Genomic DNA, 5,894 nt, shown 5'->3' with positions numbered 1-5,894 from the left:
GCCAGAGTCAAAACCAGGCTCCGAGCAGGCATGTCCAGAGGCACAAGAAGGGTCCAAGGAGGCATGGCCAGAGGCACAAGCAGGGTCCGAGCAGGCTTGGCCAGAGGCACAAGCAGGGTCCGAGGAGGCTTGGCTAGAGGCAGAACCAGGGTCCGAGCTGGAATGGCCAGGGGCACCAGCAAGGTCCCAACAGGCATGGGCAGAGGTAGAAGACGGGTCTGAGCAGGCATGGCCAGAGGCACATTCAGGTACCGACCAGGCATGGCCAGAGGCAGAAGCAGGTTCAGAGCAGGATTGGCGAGAGGCACAAGTAAGGTATGAACAGGCATGGCCAGAGGCACAAGCAGCGTCCAATCAGGCTTGGCCAGAGGCACAAGCAGCATCCGATCAGGCTTGGCAGAAGGTACAAGAAGGGTCCGAGCAGTCTTGCCAGACGCACAAGCAGGGTCCGAGCAGTTTTGGCCAGAGGCAGAACCAGGGTCCGAGCCGGCATGGCCAGAGGCACAAGCAGGGTCCCAGCAGGCATGGCCAGAGGTAGAAGCAGGGTCCGAGCAGGCATGGCCAGAGGCACATTCAGTGTCCGAGCAGGCAGGGGTCAGGTAAGAGCAGGGCCCGAGGCACCAGCAGCGACCTACCAGGCAAGGTTCAGGAACCAGCAGGTTGTCAGAACGGTCACAGGCAGAAGCAGTGCCCGAGCAGGCATGGCCAGAGGCAGAAGTAGGTTACGAGCACGCGTGGCCAGAGGCACCAGCAGGGTCCAAGTAGGAGTGGCCAGAGGCACAAGCATGGTCCGAGCAGGCCTGGCGAGAGCCTGAAGCATGGTCGAGCAGTCATGGCCGTAGGCACAAGCAGGGTCCGAGCAGTCATGGCCAGAGGCACAAGCAGGGTCAGAGCAGACATGGCCAGAGGCAGAAGCAGGGTCCGAGCAGGCATGGCCAGAGGCACAAGTAGGGTCTGAGCAGGCATGGCCAGAGGCACGAGAAGGGTCCGAGCAGAATTGGCCAGAGGCACAAGCAGGATCCGAGCAGGCATGGCCAGAGGCACATTCAGGGTCCGAGAAGGCATGGCCAGAGGCAGAAGCAGGGTCCGAGCAGGCATGGCCAGAGGCAAATTCACGGTCCCAGCAGGCCTGGCCAGAGGCACAAGCAGGGTCCGAGCAGGCATTGCCAGAGGCAGAAGCAGGGTCCGAGCAGGCATGGCCAGAGGCACATTCACGGTCCCAGCAGGCATGGCCAGAAGCACAATCAGGGTCCGAGCACTCATGGCCAGAGGCACAAGGAGGGTCCGAGCAGGCTTGGCCAGAGGCAGAACCAGGGTCTGAGCCGGAATGGCCAGAGGCACCAGCTAGGTCCCAACACGCATGGCCTAGGTAGAAGATGGGTCCGAGCAGGCATGGCCAAAGGCAGAAGCAGGTAGCAAGCAGGCATGTCCAGAGGCACATTCAGAGTCCCAGCAGGCATTGCCAGAGGCTGAAGCAGGGTCCGAGCAGGCATGGCCAGAGGCACAAGCAGGGTCGGAGCAGGCTTGGCCAGAGGCACAAGCAGCTTCCAATCAGGGTTGGCCAGAGGCACAAGCAGCGTCTGATCAGGCTTGGCCAGAGGCACAAGAAGCGTGTGAGCAGGCGTGGCCAGAGGCACAAGCAGGTTCCGAGCAGGCTTGGCCAGAGGCACATTCAGGATCCGAGCAGGCATAGCCATAGGCTAAAACAGGGTCCGAGCAGGCATGTCCAGAGGTACAATCAGGGTCCGAGCAGGCTTGGCCGGAGGCACAAGCAGGGTCTGAGCAGGTTTGGCCAAAGGCAGAACCAGGGTCTGAGCCGGCATGGCCAGAGGCACAAGCAGGGTCCCAGCAGGCATGGCCAGAGGTAGAAGCAGGGTCCGAGCAGGCAGGGGTCAGGTACGAGCAAAGCCAGAGGCACAAGCAGCGACCAAGCAGGCAAGGTTCAGGAACCAGCAGGTTGTCAGAACGGTCACAGGCAGAAGCAGTGCCTGAGCAGGCATGGCCAGAGGCAGAAGTAGGTTCCGAGCATGCGTGGCCAGAGTCAGAAGCAGGGGCCGAGCAGGCGTGGCCAGAGGCAAAAGCAGGGTCCAAGTAGGAGTGGCCAGAGGCACAAGCAGTTTCCGAACAGGTCTGGCCAGAGGCACAAGCAGGGCTGGAGCAGGCATGGCCAGAAGCACAAGCATGGTCCGAGCAGGCCTGGCGAGAGCCTCAAGCTTGGATGGAGCAGTCATGGCCAGAGGCACAAGCAGGGTCCGAGAGTCATGGCCAGAGGCACAAGCAGGGTCGGAGCAGGCACGGCCAGAGGCACAAGCAGGGTCCGAGCAGGGATGGCCAGAGGCTCAAGCAGGGTCCCGGTAGGCACGGCCTGAGGCACAAGCAGGGTCCGAGTAGGCATGGCCAGAGGCACAAGCAGGGTTCCAGCAGGCATGGCCAGAGGTAGAAGCAGGATCCGAGCAGGCATGGCCAGAGGCCCATTCAGGGTCCGAGCAGGCATGGCCAGAGGCATAAGCAGGGTCCGAGCAGGTATGGCCAGAGGCACATTCATTCTCCCAGCAGGGATGGCCAGAGGCACAAGCAGGGCCCGAGCATGCATGGCCAGAGGTAGAAGCAGGGTCCGAGCAGGCATGTCCAGAGGCACATTCAGGGTCCCAGCAGGCATGGCCAGAGGCACAAGCAGGGTCCCAGCAGGCAGGGGTCAGGTACGAGAAGGTCCAGAGGAACAAGCAGTGACCAAACAGGCAAGGTTCAGGTATCAGCAGTCTGTCAGAAGTGTCACAGGCAGAAGCAGAGTACGAGCAAGCATTTCCAGAGGCAGAAGAAGGGTCCGAGCAGGCGTGGCCAGAGGCAGAAGCAGGCTCCGAACAGGTGTGGCCAGAGGTACAAGCAGGGTCCGAGCAGGCATGGACAGAGGCACAAGCATAGTCCGAGTAGGCATCACCAGTGGCTCAAGGAGGGTTCGAGCAGGGATGGCCAGAGGTACAAGCAGGGTCCGAGTAGGCATCTCCAGAGGCACAAGCATGGTCCGAGCAGGCATGGCCAGAGGCACAAGCAGGGTTCCAGCAGGCAAGGCCAGAGGTAGAAGCAGGATCTGAGCAGGCATGGCCAGAGGCACATTCAGGGTCCGAGCAGTCATGGCCAGAGGCAGAAGAAGGGTCCGAGGAGGCATGGCCAGAGGCACATTCACGGTCCCAGCAGGCATGGCCAGAGGCACCAGCAGGGTCCGAGCAGGCATGGCGAGAGGCACATTCACGGTCCAGGCAGGCATGGCCAGAGGCACAAGCAGGGTCCAAGCACTCATGGCCAGAGGCAAAAGCAGGGTCCGAGCAGGCTTGGCCAGAGGCGCAAGCAGGGTTTGAGCAGGCATTGCCAGAGTCAAAACCAGGCTCCGAGCAGGCATGTCCAGAGGCACAAGAAGGGTCCGAGGAGGCATGGCCAGAGGCACAAGCAGGGTCCGAGCAGGCTTGGCCAGAGGCACAAGCAGGGTCCGAGGAGGCTTGTCTAGAGGCAGAACCAGGGTCCGAGCCGGCATGGCCAGAGGCACAAGCAGGGTCCCAGCAGGCATGGCCAGAGGTAGAAGCAGGGTCCGAGCAGGCATGGCCAGAGGCACATTCAGGTACCGACCAGGCATGGCCAGAGGCAGAAGCAGGTTCAGAGCAGGATTGGCGAGAGGCACAAGTAAGGTATAAACAGGCATGGCCAGAGGCACAAGCAGCGTCCAATCAGGCTTGGCCAGAGGCACAAGCAGCATCCGATCAGGCTTGGCCAGAGGTACAAGAAGGGTCCGAGCAGTCTTGCCAGACGCACAAGCAGGGTCCGAGCAGTCTTGGCCAGAGGCAGAACCAGGGTCCGAGCCGGCATGGCCAGAGGCACAAGCAGGGTCCCAGCAGGCATGGCCAGAGGTAGAAGCAGGGTCCGAGCAGGCATGGCCAGAGGCACATTCAGTGTCCGAGCAGGCAGGGGTCAGGTAAGAGCAGGGCCCGAGGCACCAGCAGCGACCTACCAGGCAAGGTTCAGGAACCAGCAGGTTGTCAGAACGGTCACAGGCAGAAGCAGTGCCCGAGCAGGCATGGCCAGAGGCAGAAGTAGGTTACGAGCACGCGTGGCCAGAGGCACCAGCAGGGTCCAAGTAGGAGTGGCCAGAGGCACAAGCATGGTCCGAGCAGGCCTGGCGAGAGCCTGAAGCATGGTCGAGCAGTCATGGCCGTAGGCACAAGCAGGGTCCGAGCAGTCATGGCCAGAGGCACAAGCAGGGTCAGAGCAGACATGGCCAGAGGCAGAAGCAGGGTCCGAGCAGGCATGGCCAGAGGCACAAGTAGGGTCTGAGCAGGCATGGCCAGAGGCACGAGAAGGGTCCGAGCAGAATTGGCCAGAAGCACAAGCAGGATCCGAGCAGGCATGGCCAGAGGCACATTCAGGGTCCGAGAAGGCATGGCCAGAGGCAGAAGCAGGGTCCGAGCAGGCATGGCCAGAGGCAAATTCACGGTCCCAGCAGGCCTGGCCAGAGGCACAAGCAGGGTCCGAGCAGGCATTGCCAGAGGCAGAAGCAGGGTCCGAGCAGGCATGGCCAGAGGCACATTCACGGTCCCAGCAGGCATGGCCAGAAGCACAATCAGGGTCCGAGCACTCATGGCCAGAGGCACAAGGAGGGTCCGAGCAGGCTTGGCCAGAGGCAGAACCAGGGTCCGAGCCGGAATGGCCAGAGGCACCAGCTAGGTCCCAACACGCATGGCCTAGGTAGAAGACGGGTCCGAGCAGGCATGGCCAAAGGCAGAAGCAGGTAGCAAGCAGGCATGTCCAGAGGCACATTCAGAGTCCCAGCAGGCATTGCCAGAGGCTGAAGCAGGGTCCGAGCAGGCATGGCCAGAGGCACAAGCAGGGTCCGAGCAGGCATGGCCAGAGGCACAAGGAGGATGCGAGTAGGCATCGCCAGGGTCTCAAGCAGGGTCCGAGCAGGCATGGCCAGAGGCTCAAGCAGGGTCCGAGCAGGCATGGCCAGAGGCAGAACCAGCCTTTGAGCCAGCATGGCCAGAGGCACAAGCAGGGTCCGAGCAGGCATGGCCAGAGGCAGAAGCAGGGTCCGAGCAGCATGGACAGAGGCACATTCACGGTCCCAGCAGTCATGGCCAGACGCACACCTAGGGTCTGAGCAGGCATTGCCAGAGGCAAAACAAGGGTCCGAGCAGGCATGCCAAGGGCACAAGCAGGGTTCCAGCAAGCATGGCCAGTGGCACAAGCAGGGTTCCAGCAGGCATGGCCAGTGGCACAAGCAGGGTCCGAGCAGGCATGGCCAGAGGCACATTCAGGGTCCGAGCAGGCATGGCCAGAGGCAGAAGCAGGGTCCGAGCAGGCATGGCCAGAGGCACATTCACGGTCCCAGCAGGCATGGACAGAGGCACAAGCAGGGTCCGAGCAGGCATGGCCAGAGGGAGAAGCAGGGTCCGAGCAGCCAAGGACAGAGGAACAAGCAGGGTCCGAGCAGGCTTGGCCATACGCACAACCAGGTCCGAGCAGGCTTGGCCAGAGGCAGAACCATGGTCCGAGCCGGAATGGCCAGAAGCACAAGCAAGGTCCCAACAGGCATGGCCAGAGGTAGAAGCCGGGTCTGAGCAGGCATGGCCAGAGGTACATTCAGGGTCTGACCAGGCATGGCCAGAGGCACAAGCAGGGTCCGAGCAGGCATGGCCAGAGGCATAAGCAGGATCTGAGCAGGCATGGCCAGAGGCACAAGCAGGGTCCGAGCAGGCTTGACAAGAGGCACAAGCAGGGTCAGAGCAGGATTGGCCAGAGCCCAAAGCAGGGTCTGAGCAGGCATTGCCAGAGGCAAAACCAGGGTCCGAGCAGGCATGTCCAGAGGCACAAGCAGGGTTCCAGCAGGCATGGCCAGAGGTAGAAGC

The sequence above is a fragment of the Heloderma suspectum genome, chromosome W, assembly GCF_057233095.1.
Source record: "Heloderma suspectum isolate Gila_16-S chromosome W, 16-S_ref, whole genome shotgun sequence".
In the NCBI taxonomy this organism is placed as follows: domain Eukaryota; kingdom Metazoa; phylum Chordata; class Lepidosauria; order Squamata; family Helodermatidae; genus Heloderma; species Heloderma suspectum.
This window is presented reverse-complemented; position numbering follows the sequence as displayed.